The sequence below is a fragment of the Ranitomeya imitator genome, chromosome 4 (genome assembly GCF_032444005.1).
Source record: "Ranitomeya imitator isolate aRanImi1 chromosome 4, aRanImi1.pri, whole genome shotgun sequence".
Classification (NCBI taxonomy): domain Eukaryota; kingdom Metazoa; phylum Chordata; class Amphibia; order Anura; family Dendrobatidae; genus Ranitomeya; species Ranitomeya imitator.
The window spans coordinates 18,419,617-18,445,999 of NC_091285.1; the positions used below are offsets into that span (position 1 = coordinate 18,419,617).

Consider the following 26,383-nt stretch of genomic DNA (forward strand, 5'->3'; position numbering starts at 1 on the left):
AGATTTTCAGGTAACCGTAATTTTTTTTTTTCCTTTAAGAAGCTTGTATTTCAGGCTCCAACTACATGCTGGTCTGGTTCTGAGGGCCAGCGTTTGGGGCTCTTAATTTTCCTGCTGCAGGATGACCCCCTGACTCAGGCTTTTCCCCTAAAGGCTAATTTCCACTTGAGAGCAAAAATCTGGACCGAAAAAACTCCAGCTCACTTTTCTGTTTTTCTTCAGTATTTTTGTATTCAGTACAAATAGGGTGTGGCCCCCTTTTCACTGAGCTGGCCGTTCATATATAGTTCCTCCATAGCTGGGTGTCCGGTTGGGACCCTGGGACTTTCTGCCACTATTCACACTAGGTAGGTTTTAACATTCGAGAGTGTAGTTACTGTCCCAATCGGGTACACCTTGCCGCGGTGGGACAGTTTTATGCTTTTTTTTTATCAAAAACAGTGTTTACTAAGTACCCTAATGATTTAATGCTCTTGCTTTTTAACTTATTCATTTTCATTAGGGTATAGGCACATTTTTTTTCTTTGGTTTTGTTTGAGGTTTCATGGAACCAGCATCAGCCATGTGTGAGGTAAGATGTAGCAGATACATCGGGAGACACAGCGATGACATGAATTCCTGAGGTAATATATTGATTGATTTGATGTAGGAGCTGATACTACACTAGTACATGATGTCTGAGGTAAATGTGGTCACAATACTTGGGATGTGAGGTGATAACCCCAAGTATTATACTCCCTGACACTGCAGACATGTTTCCTCCAATTCTTCTGGTGAGGTAGAGAAAGACAAAAGGCAGGAAGTTACATCTCTTCATAACCCCGCGCCCCCTCGTAAAGTCATGCTCCGGGGGTAGTTTCATACAATATGTTAATTACAGGTTGTCATAATCGTTTGTATATTAACTTGACAGATTTTTAGGTTCCAGCCATATTTTGAATATGGTAATACCAATACATCATTCCTCCTGGCATTGCACGTGTTCCTTCTGCAGTCACAAGCAGAGCGATTGTCCTCGTCATGATATGGCGATTTTCTTTTTTTTTTTTTATTTAATTTTTCAATCCCCTTCTTCCAAGAGCCATAACTTTATTTTATCTTTCCCTCCCCATAGCCAAATGAGGGCTTATTTTTTGTGGGATGACTTGAACGTTTCAATGACGCCATTCATTTTATCATGTGATGCAGGAAAAAAATCCAAGTGCGTTGAAAATGCAAAACAAAAGTGCAATTTCACAATATTTGGGAGGGTTATTTTATTATTCATGTTCACTAAATGGTAAAACTGACCTGGTATTATGATTCTCCAAGTCAGTATGGGTCCATACCAAACATGTATAGTTTTTTATTTAATTGGTAAAATAAGATATCGGAGATTTTTCATTTTCCGGGATGTGGGGCTGGGTAAGTGCTTATATTTTGCGCTCTCATCTGATGTTTTTACTGATATCATTTTGAGATTGATACAATGTTCTGATCACTTCTTATTGCATTTTATTGCAATGCTACAGAAGCCAAAAAAACGTAGTTCTTGTATTTTTATTTTATTTTTTGTTACACCGTTTACGGATCGAGTTAATTTACTTTTGAGAGATCGGACTTTTACGAATGCAGTGATGTTAAATATGTACCCAAAAGGGGGGTGAATTTAACTTTTGTGTTTTAGTTTTTTTTACAATTTTTCATATTTTTAAATACTTTTTTTTAACTTTTTACTGTATATAATAGTCCCCTTAGGGGACTGGAAGTTGCAATTGTCTGACCGCTTGCGCTATACATAGCAGGGCATTAGCTCTGCTATGTAGAGTGAAAATCATAATCTCCAATGAACGCCAGCTTGGTTTCACAAGAGGATCGTCATAACAAACAAGGAGGTCTTCCGCGGGCCTCCAGCTCTCATGGAAACCCATCAGTGTCCCACGATCATGACACAGGTGCCACAATGGAAGCCATCATCCACCAGAAAGATCTGAGATCGGCGTGCGAGTCTCCATCAAAGGTAGGGACACGACATATGACTTAAATGTATGTCAATGTCCTAACAGAGTTAATGGCCTCTGTGAAGACAGACCATTTTGCGACATTTGAAGGTATTTTATGCCAGAATTCTTTCACAAACACTTTCATGAATAGGGGACCTAGTCTTTTGTTTACCACATTTGGTTCAATACCAGTATGGAGGCAATTTTTGGTCGTTGTTTAGTGGTATTGATAATTTTATAATTGTAGAATAATTTTTTTTGCGAGGGGCACATATGTCATTGAGGTTGAACTCTTGATCTTTTCTGATGATAAAGGGGTTGTTCGGTCCAATCCGATAAGTCTGCAGTCTCTCAGTGTGACTGCAGACTTATCAATTGCTGGTTTTGACCCAGAAATGGAGGGTATGTATGAGTTATACATACTCCCAGTCGATGGCTGCATACTCGCTCTTCATACACTTGTAATTAGCCGAGGCCGCTCCCCATCTAGTGTATGGAGAGTGAGGCCTTGTTTCTGGCCGGGTATGTATAACTCATACATACCCTCAATTCCCGGGTCTGAAACCGGCAAATCTCCGCAGTGCACAATGCGTGCACTGGGGGGATTCATAAGTTTGCCGTCACACAGAATGACTGCAGACTTATCGGTTTGGACCGGACAACCGCTTTAACAACCCCTTTGGAACCATTAAAGCACATTATCATGTGAATTGACTAGTTTTGTCTGTGTTGTTGGTACAATGATTCATTATTCGGAGCCCTGCAGTTAATGCAAGAGCTGAATGTTTCCAATATCAGACATGACAACTTTCAAGAAGAATTACAGTATAAAGCCAATCTGACGTCTGATGCTTTGCAATTATGCCCCACGATGAGCGGACCATTAGCTTACTGAGTTCAGGTCAGAAGAGTTGCGGGCAGTCCGTACATCAGGGACCATGTCCATGACACACAAATGTGTACAGCTAGCCTAGATATACCAATTTTTTTTATTTTTAGCACCTTTTTTTATTCTTTTTATCTTTTAATAAGTATTAATCCAATTTATAAATACACAAACACACTCATATTTCTAAAGTGCTGCAGAATATGGTGGCACTATATAAAGATAAATAAAACAGATTGTAGTCATTTTTAGATAAAATACAGCTTGAACAAAGATATAGACACTCCCCACTCTATCAGTATATACATATATTTTCCTCCACAAAATGTCAAACATATATCAGTGTACAAATTGCCCAATCGGTTATTTATTATGTATTACAAATTTTACTTAGAAATTTGAAAAAAACGAATAATTTTTCTCATATGTCAAAATTGAACGTACATCGACCAAACGTGACACGTAAAAGCAGTAAACGCTCACAAGAATTTAAGCTACACCTCTACATAGACCGATGTTAGCTATGAAATGATTCTGCTGGTCAGACACTGTAAAGTCCATGGGGGTTGATTCATCAAAGCAATTTTGATAGAAATATGGCGTAAATTGATTTGAAAAGTCGCAAAATTTTGGCGCAGCTCTTTTTCTTAAAAATATGTATTATCAAAGATGCTTAAACATACAGAGGCAAAAAATTACAAGGTCTAAAACTGTACAATATAATCACTATATTCTTTGAGTTAGCTGATGAACCGTAGCAGTGCAGTCAAAGGGACTGCTACCATGGAGGAACGTTGACCTGTGTCTCCACCAGCCAGATTCTAGTTTTAGTTGCCGGTCTTTGACTATGTTATGATGGTTTATCAAGATTAATGCTGGCCCAATATGTTTAGTGAGCCATTACCCACACACAATACAGCATGAAGGGGCTCGGAGAAGGTGGCAGTGAAGGTGTGTAAAAGTCTGATGGGGTCACACAGCTCATAAAAGGACAACTGCCCGGCCTCATAATCCAGACGTATCCTGACCCTATCACTGGAGATCTTGTCAGGTAACCGGATCTCTTTACTGTCATGTATCACTGAATAATTATTTTCTTTTTGCAGACACCAAGATTTTTTATTATATCCAACAAGAGACTGATCTTCTCTCCTGTCTATACTGGGATAACACATCCCCACCATCCACTCCGCCACCTCACTGCCCTCCACATCCCAGTAATGTCGCCCTGAGGAGAATCCTCTCCTGCTCATCACCTGGTTATAGTCTTGAAATCTCTCTGCGGTTTCTTTACGTTCTTCATCTGTTTGTGTCCAGGTTGCCATTTTCAGGTCATCTGATATATGGATATTGTTAGCAGCTGTATTTACATCCAGTAATATGTCTGCAGGACCCTCCACATAGATCCCCCTAATTCCAGCAATCCTGACCTTTCCATGATTGTCTCCATTTTTTGATGGTAAAACAGGCAGACCTTCCGAGTAACTGGGTGGATTTTGTTCATCATCGAAATCTTTAATTTGTTTTGGTTGCCTAGACAAGCTAGTATGTAGGTCTGACATGATATTAGATAGTTCTGCATGAAAAGTCCCCTTAATCCAAGCTAGATCTCCATCATGGGGCTGTTTATCATGTCCCCCTGTGTCCTCATCACCTCCCTCCTCCTCAGGATCACACAAGTCACCGGTGTCTGGTTCCTGTAAGACAGTCAGTGGATCCGTCATGTTACACAGCTCCTCAATGTGTCTCATCTTCCTGGACAGCTCGTCCTTCTTTTTTTCCAGCTGATGGATCAGAGCAGACAGTGACAGTGACTTTTCCTTCTCCTGCCTGGAGATCTCACTCAGGAGCTTCTTCTCCAGGTCGTCCACCCGTCTCCTGATGTCTGTACACAGGGCAGTGACTCTCTCGGCTTCTTCAGCTGCTTTTTCTTGAGCCTTTCTCCAGCGCTCCTCCAGACTCCGAACCTTGTCCTCGGACACCTTTCTCTTTGTGGTCAGTTTCTGGAGAACATTTCTCATTTTCTTCTTTTTCTTCTCAGAGGCCTCATCCAGCATCTCCACCCGGTGTCCCCGATGTTCCCCGACCAAACTGCAGGACACACAGATACAAGCAGCATCCTGAGTACAGTAATATTCCAGGATCTTCTTATGGACAGAACATTTCCTTTTCTCCACTGAAGTGCTGGGATCAGATAAGACGTGTTCTTCAGACTTGCTATGAACTCGTAGGTGGTTGTCACACAGGAAAACTTCACAGTGCAGACAGGATTTAACAGCAGGTACCGGAGAGTGAATACAGTTAGTGCAAAAATTTCCAGTGTCCTTCTGTGCTTCTGGAATGGTGCGAAGTTGCTCAATTATGTTACTTAGAGTTATGTTTCTTTTCAGTGTAGGACGTTTATAAAAATGTTCTCTGCACTGAGGACAGAAATAAAGTCCAGACTTATCCTGTGTATCAAGTACACAATCTATACAGACCCGGCAGTAGTTGTGTCCACATCTCAGCATTACAGGATCTGTATAAGTGCTCAGACAGATGGAGCAGTCCAGCTCCTTCCTGAAATCAACAGACGCCATGGCTGACAGAACAATCGAATGCAATGGAGATGAAAGTCTTGGGAGCTAAGAAACCTGAGAGCGTGCCTTGCACTACCACCTACAGGGCGAAGTTGAGCTTAATGAATCAAGATTATATAATGATTCATAAGTTATATTCTACCTGTCATAAACATGAATTGTACAGTTGTCAAGTCCGTAAAGAATGAGGAAATCTTTTTGTTTATATCTCACAATTCCGTTGACCATATATTTTGGATTTTTAAGGGAATACACAATCTATTTTTGGACATCAAGTAGATTTCTTGGAGAGGTTTTAGTCTATATATTTTATATACCAACTTGTATTTTGCATAGTAGCATGGAAAAGCAATGACACCATTGTATGTTGTATTTTTCTTATTTCACTCATCTTAGACTAGGGTAACGCGACCATCTGAGAAAATCAGAAAATTGGTCTGATTATGCTAATCGCACTCACTCTGGTTAAACTATTATGAGACTATGATAAAAGTGTGCTCCAATTTTCTCAGATGAGTAGAAGATGGAGAAACATTTTTTTCCATCTACTCTATTCTGTTAGTGCGTGAAAACGGATGTCATCCGAGGATGGTCTGATTTTTTTCAACCGACTCAGTGACTTGCGTGGCTGAGTGCTATCTTATTTACGAACGAAAATCGTGCATGCTGCGATTCTTTTCCTCAAACAGACTCGGTCCAAGGGAAAAATCAGACAGGTGAATGGCTTAATAGAATAACATTGGTACTAGTGCAATCTGATGTTTTGCCAAGTTTACGAATCCTTACATCGTTTTTTTTCTATTTTGTGATGTCTAAACCAGGGGTGCATCTTAAGGTCCAATAATACAGTATTTTTTTTTTCTTTATAGTTACTTTTTTTGTCCACACTCGCTGTCTAATTTGTTACTGCTTATTATGTTCTCATTTCATTTTCTTTTCTACTTTCCATAGTATAAAAGTTTAAATATAAAAGTTTAAAAAACATATATATATATTTGCAGGTCCATGGTCCGGCATTCACTTCGGTTCTCCATGGTGGTCAGACTAGTGCAGTTCCAAGTAGGCAGGAGGAGTTACCTGATAAAGGTTCTGCAAACAAGGGATAAGCCGAGGGAGAGCTAATATCTGTAGGACGCAGCAAGGTTAAATTCCCACAGAGACCGTCCATGCCACTCTAAATAAATGCCATATGCAGCATTGCTACAAGAGGCAGACTCAGCAGGGTAGCCTTATACGGGGAGAAACCGCAAGGGGAGGCGCTGAGGAGGCATGCGAATAATCGCTGTGACACCGGCGTAATGTACGTTGTGACATCGCGGAGGCTTAGTAAGCACAAGAGGCGCGCAGGAAACAGGCAGTCAAATGCCGGTTGGGAGTGCTGCTGACATGGACGCCAGACTCGGCACACAACTTCATATAAAATACCATGTGGATAGATGTATAATAGCAAAAATAAGGAAATTTAATGGCCGTTGCATGGTAATAAAGTAAGCTAAGGGAAATTTCAACTTTAATCAATTTATGATAAGATTACGTTTAGTTAGTCTGTAATAAAGGGCACTTACCTTCATCTTCATATATTCATTCACTTCCTCTTACAGTTCACCTGACTCCGAATATCTACTAATGGCTCCTGGGCAGATCTTGCAGGGGGAGACGCGGTGCTGAGCTTAGTTTTTAATATTATGTCAATAAATGCTCTATAATTCGTGTTTGTCCCAACAATTCTGATCTTTCCACTTTTTAGTGTTTTAGATATTGATCTCTTTTGTATCATCTCTTGGCTCTTTTTTTTCCTCATCACAACCAATCACAGTGAAGCTTTCATTTTACCAGAGGTTTAACCCCTTAATGACAGCCAATACGTCTTTTAACTGACTTGACATATAAGAGAATAGCCTTCCCATACAGGTGACAATCCAGCATCTGTCGGTTGTCCACTATAGCTGACAACTTGCTGCATCAGCCATGATCAGTATTTGCACCGTCCAAATCTGTTTAACCCCTTAGATGCTGCTGTAAATAGTAACTACATCATTGTATATGGTTAACAGAGTGTGGGGGCTTCCTCTTTATCCCAACTGGTGCCCCCAGATCATGATTTTGTGGTCCTGTTGTTTGCCATGGCAATTCATGACCAAATAGCGGCCTTAGAGTCTGACGGCTGTTGTAACCTGTTCAGAAGTTAGAGGCATTTAGGTGGTAAAAATGCACATTTTCATTTCTGTCATACCACTTTGCATTAATTCCTGTAAAGCACCTGAAGGGTTAATAAACTACCTGACAGCAGTTTTCGATATGTCAGGGAGGTGCTGTTTTTAAAATGGTATCACGTTTTGGAGTTTCCCAATATATGAGACCCCTAAAGTCACTTCAAACATGTTTTAAGTCCCTAAAAAAATAAATTTAGTAAATTTCCTTGAAAAAATGAAAAATTGCTGCTACAATTTTAAACTTCCTAAAATGCTAACAAAATAAAATAACATTTTACAAATGATGCTGATGTAAAGCCGAAATGTGGGAAATGTTATTTATTCATGTTTTGCTGTGGTATGACCATCTGGACTAAAGGGATAATCATTCAAACTTTGAAAATTGCCAATTTTTTTACATTTTTCTCAAATTTTTTATATTTTTTATAAATAAACACAAAACATATTGACCTAAACTTACCATTATCATAAAGTATAATGTGTCACGAAAAAACAATCTCAAAATCACTGGGATTTGTTGAAGCGTTGCAGAGTTATTACCACATAAAGTGACACTGGTCAGATTTAAAAATTTGGCTCTGTCACTAAGGGGTTAAAAAATTAAAACTGAGCTCTGATTGGTTGCAATGTACAATGGATAATTTCTTTTCTAGACAGTATACATAATGGCCCTATTGTATTTACAGTGTATTTATAGGTAGGAGGCGGCCATTATAACAAATACAAATAACATCGGTGGTTTAGTGACCGGTACTTCTGTGCTTAGTCAGGACGCAATTGGAAAAGAGCTGCTTCACCTCTGACAGCAGCAGCAGGAGCACAAGGCCGGGGTCCACCATGTGTAGAACGGAGGGTACAATCACATATGCCACTGCAAAGCAAGATGTGAATGGCCACTATAGAACAGCAGATATCTACTGAGCATGTGCGACCTGCCATGACAGGATACCAGGACGTAGCCATCGGCAACCAGGTAAATAAAATCCAGTCAACCAGCGATCCTGCTGAGTGAAAATTGAGCAGGAGGAGGCATCACTAGCAGAGCAGAGACCCTATTTGTGTGATGCTGCCATACATTATATAACAAAATATAAAGTCTATATATATATATATATATAAGTTAAAGGGGTATTACCATCTCTAAGATCCTATCCTGATATGAAGTAGAAGCACTAATAATATTAGCTAATGCCTACAATTAGAAATGTAGTATAGTTCTTCTGATTAGCTATGTTGCCTACCCCATGTGCAGGGCATTGCCATAGGTATCCATGGTTATTATGACCACTCATATAGTCACCATGGATACCCAAGCTACTACAATGCCATACATGGGGTAAGTGACATAGCGAATCAGAAAAACTATAGAACATTTCTAATTGGAGGTGCTTGCTAATATCATTATTATTACATCTACTACAGCAGGATCTTGGAGATGAGAATACACTTTTAAATGTATATATTTTATATATACCTATGTGTTTTACGTAACTAGATCTCTTATGATCTGAGGATTTGTGGGAGGAAAAGATAGGCATGGGCCTGTGGACCTGAAAAGAAGCCATGTTCTTCCTGGGAAGGACCAGGTAGGGGTGTCTGAAGTGTGTCGAAGTGGTGGTGGACTAGAGGGCATAAGGTGTGACCGAGGACTCTGAAGAGCTGGGAATGCTGGTGGTTACCCGTTACATGAAGGCTAGTTTCAAAAACAGGAACAGGGGGTGTCGGCTGTGGACATGATGAGGAGTATAATATACAGTGTTCTGTGTAGGCCGAGGGTAAAGTGATATTGGCTAATTGTACCGTACTAATTGTACCGTAGGTCTGGAGATGATTGGCTCTTAATAGGTTGTTGGGGATGTAGAGCTAAAGTCAGCCAAGCAAACTAACCAGCAGGCAATCAGTGGTGGGCTCAATCCTGGTGAAGGCTATCATGAGGTCCCTGTCATTCTGGCCCGATAGTCACAAGTTGTGAGGCCTGATTGCCTTAAATCCTTTGTTGTGTCCTGGGTGCCAGGTGGCCTAAGGAGTTGACAGTCAGAGGAGTGACAAAGTAAAAGCTCTCGATGGCCAAGACTGGAATGAGTCAATGTTGCGTAGGACTCAACCTTGACTTAGTACGTCCAGTTGTTAGATACAACCTACTGGATCGTACCTTATGGGTTACAATAGATACAATAGGTAGCAATAGGGTTCACAGATATATAGTGAAAATGTAGCTATTTTTGTGTGGACATCCATACAATGAAGACGTTGCCTCCTAGTGAAATATGAACATTGTGGAATGCGTACACTGTTAAGATTCAGCTTTCCTTGCCGGCTCCAGCAATCATCACGAGACCACAAGAATATGATTTGCATACATACAGTATTTGCGTATCAAGCAATTGTCGCAATATTCTACTGAGAGACGGGGATGAAACCCTAGTTAGCAAACTGCATACTTGCGGCCAGTTGACCACATCTGGAACCGGCAAGCGTAGCCGAATCCTAACGGTGTGTGCATTAGACACTGTTAGGATTTGGTAAGCCGCAGCACTTGCTGAAAATGTCACCATGGCTGGACAATTCCTTTAAACTTTTATGCCTTACCTAAAAATTGTCAAATATACAAGAAAAACAGCCGCACTCAAAGTCTTGATTTCAATGAAAAAATAAACTTCTTTGCTTTTATTCAAGTGTACATGCACCACCAAATAATTTTTTAGAGAAGAAAGTAATAAATGATAGCGGACAACGAGGTGACGTTTCGACCAGGTATGGTCTTTCTCAAAACCTCACTGCAAAGATAAATGTGATATAAGTGTGCTGTACAGATATACATGTAAAAAGAAAAAAACTAATAATACATACATACATATAGATAAAAAACTAACACCCTATGCAAAACTGTAGAACATACAAAATAACAATATAGTAACAAAATAACAATATAGTAAAGCTACAACAATCTATATACATATATACAAAGTTACATGCATACGTGCGTGAATAAGCGTCTGCGATACTTGTCCCCTACTGCGCAGGCGCCGGTCTGGAACCTCCAGACCTCGTACACCTTGCGCAGGCGCCATTCGGGCATAGCTTACTGCGCACGCTCCGGCGCTTCCATACTTTACTCATAGCTGCGGTACTTGACTCTACTTCCCAAGCGCCGTTCTTTGCGGGCCAGACCTCGTTCCTACGCCAGCTGATACCGGATGTAACCGCTACTGCGGTGTACTTATAGCGCCTACAGCGCTCACATGAGCCACTACACCACCTATGTGACGGACAACTTACCTGTATACTCTGCCTGGAGCTGGTAAATATTGGGCTGTTATCTCCTTCACTTTATCCTGATCTCCAGTTCACCATACTTAACCATGTCCTTTCTGTTTCTTTTTAGTCCTTGGGGACTCTCACCCTACTTTTTCCTTTACTACTCCTCCTCCTAAAGGTTAGTCTATATGGCGTCTTATACAATACTGACTACATCTCTGTGGGTATACTTCAATATAGCTATGTTCTTGTGAGTCTATATTTTGGCATAGTCCGTTCATGCAATACAATCCCAGTGCAATGCTACACTATCCCAGAGGACTACTACCTACTCTCATATACTACGGTTTTTGCCCTACATTTTTTGCCCTGGGAGTTTATTTTATGTAGTCCGTGGTTTATATTCTGCTATCTATATTTCTAATAGCGTATATTCACGCACGTATGCATGTAACTTTGTATATATGTATATAGATTGTTGTAGCTTTACTATATTGTTATTTTGTATGTTCTACAGTTTTGCATAGGGTGTTAGTTTTTTATCTATATGTATGTACCGTATGTATTATTAGTTTTTTTCTTTTTACATGTATATCTGTACAGCACACTTATATATCGCATTTATCTTTGCAGTGAGGTTTTGAGAAAGACCATACCTGGTCGAAACGTCACCTCGTTGTCCGCTATCATTTATTACTTTCTTCTCTAAAAAATTATTTGGTGGTGCATGTACACTTGAATAAAAGCAAAGAAGTTTCTTTTTTCATTGAAATCAAGACTTTGAGTGCGGCTGTTTTTCTTGTATATTTGACGTTTGATGTCCAGCCAGCACCTCCCTCATTGGGTTTTACAGTGTGCCCATCTTTCTTCTGGATACATTACCTAAAAATTGTAACTACCAAGATTGCCGTGCCTCTGTATGCGAAGGAGGGTTTCATATAGATATTGGGGTTTTCCAACTGAATTAAAACTTCCCCTTAATGATAATGTTATAAAATAATAAATCTAGGCTCTTATATTCGTTGAGCTGACCCAACCCTCATTGATAAAATACAAAGAACTGGAATTTGCCTAAGGACATAAAACCTGTAGAACTAGGTTATGTATTTTTTACCGCCTGCAGGAAACGGCTGAATACTTTGTGATTGTTTGTTTTTGCATTGCAACCATAGCAATGAACATTTATTTATTTTAGGATGTGCCGGCTAACTTTTACATTGTTTGTAATTGAATTATAAATACACATTCTACTTATAACATTAGGGCACGTACCCGTCAGCGTGAATACAGGGGACATGAGCTTCAGCAGATTAGGCGTAAGGTGAGTATAACTACTTTTTTATTTTTATTTAAATAAAGGTGTCAGTGTCTTTATTTTAATAAAAATACTTTATTTGCTGTGTTTTTATTTACAATATGACTATTGCTCATTGTGTTTCTTGTAAGTTGTTAATATGACTATGGGGTTAGGAATGGAGGCGTCTTATAGATGACATTCCATTACTAACCCTTGAGCTTGATGTTAGCTGGCAATACAAAGCTGAGAGCAACCCAATACTATTACCCCACTTGCCAACGCACCAGGGCAAGTGGAAAGGATGGATGCTAAGTGTCCCAATTGGCGCATCTGGGGTGGCTGAGAGTTGATGTTTTTAGTCTGGGAGAAGGCCAATATCCATGGCCCTTCCTAGGCTATTAATATCAGCTCGCAGCTGTATGCCTAGCCTTTGCTGGTTATTAATTATAGCGTGACCCTACGTCATTTTTTGGGGGTGCCCTATTTTAATAACGTGAGCTGATAGTAATAGCCTAGGAAGCTCCATGTTTATTACCCCCTTCCCAGGCTATAAACATCAGCCCCTGGCTGTATGCTTTCCCTCTGCTGATTAACAAAATTTCAGGAGATCCCACATCTTTTTTTCTGTAAATTATTTATTTATTAATTAAATTCATGTACAGTAAGCTACACACTCACTGTACTAATTATATATCACTCACATATTTGTAGCTATCTATTCTATATATATATAGTGAGTACGGAAAGTATTCAGACCCCTTTTAATTTTTCACTCTTTGTTTCATTGCAGCCATTTGGTAAATTCAAAAAAGTTCATTTTTTCACATTAATGTATACTCTGCACCCCATCTTGACTGAAAAAAACAGAAATGTAGAAATGTTTGCAAATTTAATAAAAAAGAAAAACTGAAATATTTCATGGTCATAAGTATTCAGACCCTTTGCTCAGATACTCATATTTAAGTCACATGCTGTCCAGTTCCTCGTGATCCTCCTTGAGATGGTTCTACTCCTTCATTGGAGTCCAGCTGTGTGTAACTAAACTGATAGGACTTGATTTGGGAAGGTGCACACCTGTCTAGTTAAGACCTCACAGTGCATGTCAGACCAAATGAGAATCATGAGGCCAAAGGAACTGGCCAAGGAGCTCAGAGACAGAATTGTGGCAAGGCACAGATCTCGGCCAAGGTTACAACAGAATTTCTGCAGTACTCAAGGTTCCTAAGGGCACAGTGGCCTCCATAATCCTTAAATGGAAGAATATTGGGACCACCAGAAGTCTTTTAACAGCTATGAGACATACAGGAAGGACTATGTTAACAATTCTATCACCAGATTCATCACAGTTGATTGGCAAGTCTCTTCCTATGTACACACATGCCAGTGACCTTTCAATCGACATTAGCGGGGCAGAAAGAAGTTGGCTAAATACTGCATCACACTATGCGGGTATCCATATAGTCACTGACTATATGTTTTTTTCTAGTTTTTTTACCAGAAGATTTTCCGCATCTAATGTAATTCTGCTAGAAAAGTTTTGCACATAAAACTCAGCGTACCCGCACAGGAAATTGGCATGTTGTGGATTTTAAACATGCAGCACAGGTCAGTTTATGCTGGGTTCAAAAAACCTACAGGGGGCATGAAATTTCTACTTTGCTAGAACTATAAGACGCTGTGAAAATATGTGGCGTCAAAAACTCAACAAAAATTCATTGTGGGAATAGTCTAAGATGTAGTAAAAATTAGTGCCCGTATCAACTGCTTGTCTGCTCTGTATCATCCTAGTGCATCATATAAGTGTATTACACTGAATTAAACCAGAATTTAATACTATGTATATAGACTGCACCTTGTCATCTATAACCATCGCACTCTAATCAGCATGTCTATTTATCTATTCTTCCTACAGGTATGTCACCCAGCTTTCCAAACTTTGTGATAAATCTTACCTCTCCTGTGTGCATGATCTTGTTATTTTTTTAAACTGACCACTGCAAGACCCCCACTCACAACTTTTTTTTTACTAACCAGCCTGTTTTTACTTTCGCCTGTGTTATATCCTGCGTCTGGCTCAATTGTAATTATCTGATAAAGATGAGTAGAGACCTCTCCCCTCTGCTTCACACCTGAATGTATTTGTTAGCAAATATATTGTGAGCAACAAGTCTGCATCACGTAGTCTGCTCTGCATCATCCAAGTGTATCATATAAGTGTATTGCCTGGAATTAGACCAGAATTGGAACTGAAGGTAACTGGATACATGGCCACAGTAAACAATATTTCTGTTTGTCTTCACTCGTAACCCTATAGTTCTCCACTTTCTACTAACCCTCCTAATCTTGACACCTAGTAAAGAACTGGTCATCTCTCCCTCCATCCTCCCCAGCCAGCTCACCTCCTACTCAGAACTGTTCTGTCTCCAAACACTGACAGCCACCTCATGCCCTCTTCTGCTCGCACCTATTAACCCTTTCTCTGCTCATCCTCACTGCTGGCGATATCTCTCCAAATCCTGGTCCTCTTCACCACATACTCACAGTCTGTTCCACCTCACATCCACGATCTATCACAAATTTCCGTAACCTCTCTAACCTTATACCCATTCGCCCAGCCCCGGCTTCCCCAGTCCCTCTAACAGGAGCTCTATGGAATGCTTGTTCTGTCTGCAACAAACTTTCATACATCCATGATCTTTTCATTACTAACAAACTTTCCTTCCTCACCATCACCAAAACCTGCCTCACCCCTTGTGACACAGCCTCTCCAGCTGCACTTTCGTATGGTGGATTCCAGCTTTCTCACATCCCCCGCCCCAGCAGCAAGCATGGTGGAGGAGTTGGTTTTCTCCTATCAGATAACTGCTCCTTCACCCAAATGCCACTGCTACCCTCTTTTACTCTCTTTTCTTTCAAGGTGTGCTGAGTGCACATCTACTACCCCTCCAACTGGCTATCATTTACCGCCCATTAGGGCTAGCCACCACCTTCCTTTTATTATTATTATTATTATTATTATCCTTGACCATTTCACCACCTGGCTACTTAATTTCCTTTCCTCCAACTGGCTATCATTTACCGCCCAGTAGGGCTAGCCACCACCTTCCTTGACCATTTCACCACCTGGCTACTTCATTTCCTTTCCACTGACATCTCCACTATTGTCATGACACTTCCCACTCAGCTGTCACTAAGCTTTTATCTCTCACTTCCTCCTTGGGCCTTGCTCAATGGTCTTACGCAGCCACTCCCAAAGATAGCCTATCTCACCTCTCCCTCTTTCTAACCACAATCTACTTACATTCTCTTCCCTCTCCTCTCTGGGTCCATAATCCCTACTCCACAAACTTGCACACCTTTGCAAAAATCTCAAACACCTCGACCTATACTCACTCTCTGAATCCCTTCTTCTTCTTAGAAACCTAAGTTCCTTACACAATGCACATGCTACTGCCACTTTATATATCACCATAACAGCTGCAGCTCTTGAATCGGTTGCCCCCTTACACATACCAAAGCACGCACAATCGATAGTCAACCCTGGCACACCATCCTGACTAAAGAACTGAGGCGTGCTTCGAGGGTTGCTGAGCAGAGATGGAAAAGATCCCATTCCAATGAGCACTTCATTGCATTCAAACAGTCCCTCGCTACTTTCAAGTCAATGCTCACTGCAGCAAAACAAACATACGTCTCATCTCTCAACTTCCCTGTCTCACAACCCAAAATAACTATTCAACATTTACAATTCTCTCCTCATCACCCCAGCGCCTCCTCACTATCCTCTCATCTCAGCTGATGACTTTATTTTATTCATCAAGCAGAAGATCAATAACATTAGAGAAAGCTTTGCCCTACAGCCCTCATCATCTCCTACCTCGACTACTGCAACCTCCTACTTTGTGGCCTCCCCTCTAACACCCTTGCACCCTTCCAATCTATCCTAAATTCTGCTGCCTGACTAATCCACCTATCCCCCACTATTTCCCGGCTTCTCCTCTCTGTCAATCCCTTTACTAGCTCCCCATTGCCCAGAGACTCCAGTTCAAAGCCATGATCTAGTCTCCCGATACTTACCTGCACATAACCTCCGATCCTCACAAGATCTCCTTCTTTACTCCCCTCTTATCTCCTCCTCCCACAATTGCATATAATTTTTTTTCTGTGCATCTCCCCTACTCTGGAACTCTCTACTACAACATATCAGACTCTCGCCTCCCGTGGGAACCTTCGAAAGGAACCCGAAGACCTATCTCTTCCGACAAGCATAAAGCCTGCAGTAACCCTTGTTCCATCAAACCACTGCATGACTAGCTCTACTCTCATCTCCTGTATCTTCACCCATCCCTTGTAGATTGTAAGCCCCCACGGGCAGGGTCCTCTCTCCTCCTGTACCAGTCGGTGACTTGTTTTGCTCAAGATTATTGTACTTGCTTTTTGTTATGCATGCCCCTTTTCACATGTAAAGCACCATGGAGTAATTAATAATAATAATAATAATAATAATAATAATAAATAATATCAACTAATTAGGCTATGCTACCCGAAGTTTATTTAGGCATTCATAAACAACACATTTTTCAAGTGGAAACCGAATCAGGAAACTCCTTTTTAGGGAAGTTTTTCTTTTCCTGAAGTGTTTCTTGAAGTAGTTTTGAAGAGTTTTTGAGCAACTTTTCTGCTTTTGGATATGTGCAACGAACATCTTTTTCACAAGGATTCCGCGAGGAATTTGTCTGAAACAGCGGTGCAAAAACTACCCAAAAAATGAACCTAGTGCACCGCAGTGGCAAAATGATATTGCTGTGCACAAGTACCGTCTTATGTCACTTTCTTCTAACTGTTTGTTAAAAGAAGTGACATGCTCATTTTAGAGTCAGCTCAGTATAAAGTGAAAGTTGCCGGCGAAGGTGTCTCATGAAAGCGTTTGCTGGCGTTCTCCTAAAATGGCTTTGTCTGTGAAAACTCGATGGCTCCAATGATTGGATACCCTTCGATTGGACAGTGCAGTGCCTAGTTTGAAGACGTTTCCTCCAGGATCCGATTCAAGGAAGTGACAGGCACCTTTTTTTCCCAACTAGACGTTTTTCAAAATCTCTTCAAGGAAAAAATGGTCAGAAAACTCATATAAACATCAAAGGATATTTCCCACAGAAAAGAAGAAAGTTTTCCAAATGTTTTTCAAGCACTTTTTGACGAGCATTTTGGAGATGATCTGCTGAAATAAGCTAAAATCTCTGTATAACTTAAAAGGCCATGATGTGATAACTGCAAATGAACAATTCATCTGTATAACCATGATGTGCTCAACAATAAAGCTGGCTGATGAGGAAAATACAACTAGTAACACTAAAAGAAAAAAATATAATATAAAGGCAGGTGTTCATCATTTACATACATAGATTTTTTAACCCCTTCATGACCGTGGGTTTTTTGTTTTTCCGTGTTCGTTTTTCGCTCCCCTCCTTCCCGGAGCCATAACTTTTTTAGTTTTCCATCAATTTGGCCATGTGAGGGCTTATTTTTTGCGGGACGAGTTGAACTTTTGAACGACATCATTGGTTTTACCATGTCGTGTACTAGAAAACGGGAAAAAAATTCCAAGTGCGGTGAAATTGCAAAAAAAGTGCAGTCCCACACTTGTTTTTTGTTTGGCTTTTTTGCTAGGTTCACTAAATGCTAAAACTAACCTGCCATTATGATTCTCCAGGTCATTACGAGTTCATAGACACCAAACATGACTAGGTTATTTTTTACCTAAGTGGTGAAAAAAAATTCCAAACTTTGCTAAAAAAAAAAAAATTGCGCCATTTTCCGATACCCGTAGCGTCTCCATTTTTCGTGATCTGGGGTCGGTTGAGGGCTTATTTTTTGCGTGCCGAGATGACGTTTTTATTGATAGCATTTCGGTGCAGATACGTTCTTTTGATCGCCCGTTATTGCATTTTAATGCAATGTCGCGGCGACCAAAAAAACGTAATTCTGGCATTTCGAATTTTTTTCCCGCTATGTTGTTTAGCGATCAGGTTAATGCTTTTTTTTTAGTTGATAGATCGGGCGATTCTGAGCGCGGCGATACCAAATATGCGTAGATTTTATATTTTTTTTATTGATTTATTTTGATTGGGGCGAAAGGGGGGTGATTTAAACTTTTATATTTTTTTAACTTTTTTTAAACTTTTTTTTTTTACTTTTGCCATGCTTCAATAGCCTCCATGGGAGGCTAGAAGCAGGCACAACTCGATCGCCTCTGCTACATAGCAGCGATCTGCTGATCGCTGCTATGTAGCAGAATTGCAGGTGTGCTGTGAGCGCCGACCACAGGGTGGCGCTCACAGCCACCGGCGATCAGTAACCATAGAGGTCTCAAGGACCTCTATGGTTACAATGGAGACGCATCGCCGACCCCCGATCATGTGACGGGGGTCGGCGATGACGTCATTTCCGGCCGCCCGGCCGGAAGCGGTAGTTAAATGCCGCTGTCTGCGATTGACAGCACCATTTAACTAGTTAATAGGTGCGGGCAGATCGCGATTCTGCCTGCGCCTATTACGGGCACATGTCAGCTGTTCAAAACAGCTGACATGTCCCGGCTTTGGTGCGGGCTCACCGCGGAACCCTGCATCAAAGCAGGGGAGCCGGCATTGGACGGTATAGTACGTCCAATGCCGGTAAGCGGTTAATAACCCCCGTAAATATTCAACAATTACAAAAACAGATCTGGTGTCCCCGAAAAGTAAAAAAAAAAAATTGTATAAAATAATAAAGCTACGTTACTACGATTAATTTTTGGTGAGTTTTGTCCGTTGCGTATTTTAGAAAAAATGCAAGTAACCTATTTTACTTAATTGAAGAAAAATTTACTGGGAGATCATCGTGGGAATGTAGCCTAAGGGTATGTTCCCAATATATCTATATTCAAAAGTTCAGGTGGCTGCAAACTTTTGAGAATCTAGAATTCTCTTGTACAGCATAAAGGTAGAGCTCCACATTGCTAAACAGGAAAACTCGTGAAAGTAAAAAGTGACTTCAAAGTTTCCCATCACAAACAGATCTGGGTTGTTTTACACTCACTCATATGGCATATCTCTAAGATCAGAAAAAAATCTACATATGTGGAATGTTCTTTGTAATTAACCCAAGGATGGATTCACTCCTTAGGGTGAAATTTACTGTGGAATTTCCCTTGTGGAATCTACACTCGAAACTACAATCTACACTGCAGCAAATAATAGGACAATGTTAAGGCCTCCATACACATTAGACTAACGTTGTCTGAACCCACCAATAACTCTGGGATCGGCTGACAGTCTAAATTGACACTGAGTCTCACGATTCTCTACCCGACAAATGATGTTGGGTGAGAGAAGATGACATATTGGATTTCTGTCTGGACCTTGGTCTGTCTCTAGAAGGATGTCTCTAAAAGGATAACAGCAAATATGACAGCAGAAATATGCCAGAAAAATAACCCCCTGCTATAGATGCTTCATTTTTATTTTTGCTATACTTTGTTATTGCTATCAATCTGACAACTTATCTGCTTCATCCTCAGGTATGTCCGCTGGCTGCTACCCCAATCCCATCACCATCACCCAACTTTCCTGATCTTCCTCACCCTGCTATTCCTTCCTGGTATGTCCGCCGGCTGCTATTACTGTTTTGTTTTTTTTCCTTCCCCTGCATGTTTTCTCATTTTAATTCCTTGATGCCAATATACAGTTTGGCTTTATCTTTCCATTTGGATCTATTTCCCCTTGAGATTTCCCTTCTGACTTCTAATTAATTCCCTCCTGTGTCTGTGATCAGTCTTCCTGCTGCCCCTCCCTCCTGATCACACCTGGCCTATTTCCTGAGCTCTTAGCCTGTTATAAATTATGAGACACAGGTCTGTCTGGACCTTGGTGTGTCTCTAGAAGGATAACAGCAAATATGATAGCAGAAATGTGCCAGAAATGAGCCAGAAGTGAACAGAAGGTAAGACTAACCACTGTTAATAAATGTAATAAATTTCTTTCCCTTTCCGCCACACTTATTCTCATCATGAAAACACAAAAGCGCATAGAGAGGTAAAAAAATACTCTGTTGTAAAAAAGTCACAGTAAATAAGCAAGTGCTAGTCAAAAAATGAAAAAATACAGGGTATTTAGTTAATATGTTTTTTTGCAAAAAAAAAGTATGTTAAGCTGCTCCACCAATCGCCAAGGTATACCCATAATAGAGCAGTCCTGTCTAATGTATATAATCCCTATCTGATGTATTTAAAAACCTGATCATCTGTATAGTACCTGTATGAACAGGGCTCAGAGAGAAAATATCCACGTTGAACATGCGAGATGGAACTGCTACAATGCAAATGACCCACAAAGAAGTGGTGAACTCCCCATACTTATTCTCATCATGCTGACATATGCTCTAACAGTTTTGGCTCCCTTACTCCTCACTCTCCTTCGCTATTCTCAAACCCCAGCACCCCCTAACCAAGTAATAATCTCTCATTCCCTCCTGCCTCCCCACCTGACCTCCTCCGCTGACCTGCTCCTCAACCTCAGATCTCGCCTAACAAAACACAAAACAAGCCGCCCACTCTCTTTCTCCCACCTGCTCTGTCTCTGCTTCTCCTCACTGCTGGTGACATATCTCCCAATCCTGGACCCCCACAGCTCATACCTCCTATTACTACCTCCTCCTATCGCTCCCAACCCAATATAAACACTCGAAATCTTGAAATGCGTGCCCATGATGTCCACCCCCCTGCTCCCTCTCTCTGGATTACTATGGAATGCCCGCTCCATCTGCAATAAACTCCAAGTGATTCACGAACTCTTTACCTCTCGTAATCTTTTCTTTCTGGGCATCACCGAAACATGGCTAACACCCTCTGACACAGCCTCCCCTGCTGCGCTATGCTACGGTGGCCTCCACTTCACCCACACTCCTCGCCCTGGCAACAAACAAGGTGGAGGAGTGGGCCTTCTCCTTCTAACTGCACCTTTAACCCAATCCCACCTCTACCCTCCTTTATCTTCCCCTCTGTCCGCATCTACTCCCCCTACAACCTCCAAATGGCCATCATATACCGACCTCCAGGCCCGACCACTGCCTTTATTGACCAATTCTCCAACTGGCTCCTTCACTTTCTGTCTGCTGACATTCCCACCATCATCATAGGTGACTTCAACATCCTCATTGACACCCACCAGTCAGCAGCCTCCAAACTCCTGTCCCTTACTTCTTCCTTTGGACTTACTTAGTGGTCCTCCTCAGCCACCCACACAGGCGGACACACATTAGACCTTGTCTTCACCTGTTTATGCTCCCTATCTAACTTCACAACCTCCCCTCTCCCTCTATCTGACCACCATCTACTCACTTTCTCATCCCTGTCCTCCTCACCTATTACCCATGTCCATCACCATGCGCACCCACGCATGAACCTCGCACACCTAGACACCCACACACTCTCTGACTCTATCCTACCACTGTCCTCTATATCCTCACTCCATGACACAGACACTGCCACTGCTTTCTACAATGCCACTCTTGCATCAGCTATTGACACAGTTGCCCCTGTCATGCATAGCAGAGTGCGACGAACCAATAGACAACACTGGCACAATAACATCACTAAAAAGCTTTGGCAAGTATCCAGAATTGCAGAACAGCGTTGGAAGAAACCGCATTCGCAAGATGATTTCACTGCACTCAAACAAGCAACACTGGCATTCAAATCAGCTCTCACCTCTGCTAAACAGGCCTACTTCACAACTCTCGTATCTTCCTTATCCCCCAACCCTGAACAGTTGTTCAACACTTAACTCCCTCCTCCGTCCACCACTGCCCCTTCCGAGTTCCCTAATCGTTGCCGAGGACTTTGCCACGCACTTCAAAAATAAGATAGACCAAACAAGGCAAGTCTTTGTTGTCCAACCACCACAACCCCCTTGTATGAGAGACCAATGCCCAAACCCCATAACTTCACTCTCCAAAATCTCTGAAGGGGAGCTTGCTTATCTTCTCGCCAAATCACACCTCACCACTTTTGCACTTGACCCCATCCCATCCCACCTCATCCCAACCTCACCACCACACTAATCTCATCCCTAACCCATCTCTTCAACCTATCACTAACTTCTGGTACCTTCCCCTCTGCCTTCAAACATGCCACAATCACACCTATCCTCAAAAAGCCATCCCTTGACCCATGCGGTATGTCCAGCTATCGCCCCATATCTTTGCTCCCATTTGTCCATGCTGAACTTTCCTCTCACTTTGCACCTAACTCTCTCTTCGACAACCTACAATCTGGCTTCCATCCCCACCATTCCACTGAGACTGCCCTGACCAAAATTACAGACGACTTACTTACAGCCAAAGGTAACAGACAATTCTCTATACTACTCCTCCTAGACCTGTCCTCTGCCTTCGACACAGTTGACCACTGCCTCCTACTATAGATCCTCTCTTCCTTTGGGGTCAAAGACCTTGCACTATCTTCGATCTCCTCATGCCTTGCCAACCGCACATTTAGCGTTTCCTACTCCCATACTACCTCTTCATCTCGCCCCCTCTCTGTTGGAGTCACCCAAAGCTCTGTCCTAGGACCCTTACTCTTCTCAATCTATATACTTGGCCTGGGACAACTCATAAGGTCCTATGGCTTCCAGTACCATCTATATGCCGATGACACTCAGATCTACCTCTCTGGCCCAGATGTCACCTCTCTGCTCTCCAGAATCCCAGAGTGTCTATCAGCTATATCCTCCTTCTTCTCCTCTCGCTTCATCAAGATCAATGTGGACAAATCTGAACTCATTATCTTTCCTCCATCACGCATATCTTCCCTACTTGATCTATCAAAATAAATGAAATCACAAATTGACTCTGCCCTGTCCTTCAAACCGCACATCCAAGCTCTCGCCACCTCCTGACGCCTCCAGCTCAAAAATATTTTCCAGAATCCGTCCTTTCCTCAACCCTCACTTTGCCAAAATGCTTGTGCATGCTCTTATCATCTCCCGCCTCGACTACTGCAACATACTCCTCTGTGGCCTACCTGTGGCCTACCTTCTAATACTCTCGGACCCCTCCAGTCCATCCTTAACTCTGCTGCCCGACTAATTAATCTCTCTCCTCGCTACACTCCTGATTCCCTCTTTGCAAATCCCTTCACTGGCTCCCAATTTCCCAGCGTATCCAGTTTAAATTACTAACACTGACTTACAAAGCCATCCATAACCATTCTCCTCCGTATATTTCCACACTAATCTCTCAATATCTTCCCTCACGTAATCTCCGGTCCTCCCAAGACCGCCTCCTCTCCTCCACGCTTATTCGCTCCTCACCCAATCGCCTCCAAGACTTTTCCCAAATATCACTCATCCTCTGGAATTCAGTGCCCCAACACATCCGGTTATCCACTACTTTTGGATCCTTCAAAAGAAACCTGAAAACCCACCTCTTCAAGGAAGCTTACAGCCTGTAAAGACCACACGGCCACCTCAACACCATTGGAGCTACTGCAACCCTCGACCTACTGTCTCCTTCCCCATAATCCTGTAGAATGTAAGCCCGCAAGGGCAGGGTCCTCTTCCCTCTGTACCAGTCTGTCATTGTTAGTTTGTTTACTGTAAGTGATATCTGTAATTTGTATGTAGCCCCTTCTCATGTACAGCACCATGGAATTAATGGTGCTATTTAAATAAATAATAATAATAATAAATTCAGACCACTGACTCACTTCTAGAGCAATATGACCGTAGCTCTCTTATAGGGAATACTGGAGTGCATGGCCTTGCCGAATGTTCCTGTGCATGGGGTAGCTGAATGAGCTACCTGTCAACTGAATAATTGTGTATTGTGAATTGGGGTTTTAGAACACAGAGATTAAAATAACCCCACTTACCGGTATTTACAGCATAAAAAAAACCTGCAAATTCAGACAGGTTGCAGATTTTTGGATCTGTACCATGCCCTTACTGTTGACAAAAAGTGTTATAAATTTTTATGGTCGATTTAATTAATTGCTAAGGAAACCGTGAAATCCAAGGCCCTACCTGCACATGTTATTGCCGATTTTTTTTATGCAACCTAATGGCGATGACCCATAGGTGAATTAATTATCTGGGGAAAAGACATGGGGATTACCCATGATATCAAAGCATTCCAAAAGTATCTAATATTGTCTCCTATATACAGCTAATACAAAATAATCACCAGGTACCAACACAGCGGATCATTGACCAGTGTGATATAGTCATAGGATCATCCACAAATCAATCTTTTATAGTTATTGCTCCCAGTTGCTGCTTAACCCTAATATCTTTAGAGAACAGTCCCATATACACAATGCAGCATGAAGGGGCTCGGAGAAGGTGGCAGTGGAGGTGTGTAAGTGTCTGATGGGGTCACACAGCTCATAAAAGGACAACTGCCCGGCCTCATAATCCAGACATATCCTGACTCCATCACTGGAGATCTTGTCAGGTAACAGAATCTCTTTACTGTCATGTCTCACTGAATACTGATTATTAGATCTCCACAAACACCAGGACTTGTTATTATGTATGACTGACGCCTCCTCCTGTCTGTACTGGAATAACACATCCCGACCATCCAATTATATGATCTACTGCCCTCCACATCCCAGTAATGTCGTCCTGAGGTAAATCCTCTCCTGCTCATCACTTGATAACCCTGGAATCTTTCTTCTGTTTCTGGACGATTCAGGCTCTCTCGTTTCCTGGTTGCAGTTTTTAGGTTGTCAGAAGTATGGATATAATTACTGGCTGTGGTTACATCCAGTAATATGTCTGCAGGATCCTCCACATAGATCCCGCTCCTTATACCTGATATTACCTCACATAATGTGTGTAATGTGTGTGAGATCACAGCCACATCCAGGTCATCTCCATCATGGAGCTGTTTATCATGTCCTCCTGTGTCCTCATCACCTCCCTCCTCCTCAGGATCACACAAGTCACCGATGTCTGGTTCCTGTAAGACAGTCAGTGGATCCGTCATGTTACACAGCTCCTCAATGTGTCTCATCTTCCTGGACAGCTCGTCCTTCTTTATTTCCAGCTGATGGATCAGAGCAGACAGTGACAGTGACTCTTCCTTCTCCTGCCTGGAGATCTCACTCAGGACCTTCTTCTCCAGGTCGTCCACCCGTCTCATGATGTCTGTACACCGGGCAGTGACTCTCTCGGCTTCTCCAGCTGCTTTTTCTTGAGCTTTTCTCCTGCGTTCCTCCAGACTCCGGACTCTTTCCTCAGTCTTCTCTCTCTTTGTGATCAGTTTCTGCAGAACATTTCTCAGTTTTTTCCTCTTCTTCTCAGAGGCCTCATCCAGCATCTCCACCCGGTGTCTCCGATGTTCTCCGGCCAAACTGCAGGACACACAGATACAAGCAGCGTCCTCAGTGCAGTAATATTCCAGGATCTTCTTATGGACAGAATAATAATAATCTTTATTTTTATATAGCGCTAACATATTCCGCAGCGCTTTACAAGTTGCACACATTATCATCACTGTCCCCGTTGGGGCTCACAATCTAAATTCCCTATCAGTATGTCTTTGGAATGTGGGAGGAAACCGGAGTACCCGGAGGAAACCCACGCAAACACGGAGAGAACATACAAACTCTTTGCAGATGTTGTCCTTGGTGGGGTTTGAACCCAGGACTCCAGCGCTGCAAGACTGCTGTGCTAACCACTGCGCCATCGTTCCTTTTCTCCAGAGAAGTGCTGGGATCAGATAAGACGTGTTCTGGTGATTTGCTGTGAACCCTCAGGTGTTTATCACACAGAGAAGCCTCACAGAGTAGACATGATCTAACAGCAGGTACCGGAGAGTCCACACAGTAAGTGCAGCAGATCCCGGTGATCTCTTCCTGATGTGGCTCAGTTTGCCGGAAATTCTTCACAATCTTACAAAGAGCGAAGTCCCTCATCAGTGCCGGCAGCTCCTGAAACTCTTCTCTGCAGTCAGGACAGGAATAAACTCCAGACTCGTCCTGTGTATCCAGCACACGATCAATACAGACCCGGCAGAAGTTGTGTCCACATCTCAGCATTACAGGATCTGTATAAGTGCTCAGACAGATGGAGCAGTCCAGCTCTTCTCTCAGATCAGCAGACGCCATGGCCGACAGGGAAAGAAACAAA

General features: G+C 42.0%; 1 pseudogene; it reads right to left on the bottom strand.

Annotated features, from left to right (window-relative positions):
• Positions 1 to 1,153: 1,153 nt before the first annotated feature.
• Positions 1,154 to 26,363, bottom strand: LOC138674427 (uncharacterized; annotated as a pseudogene).
• Positions 26,364 to 26,383: the final 20 nt, after the last annotated feature.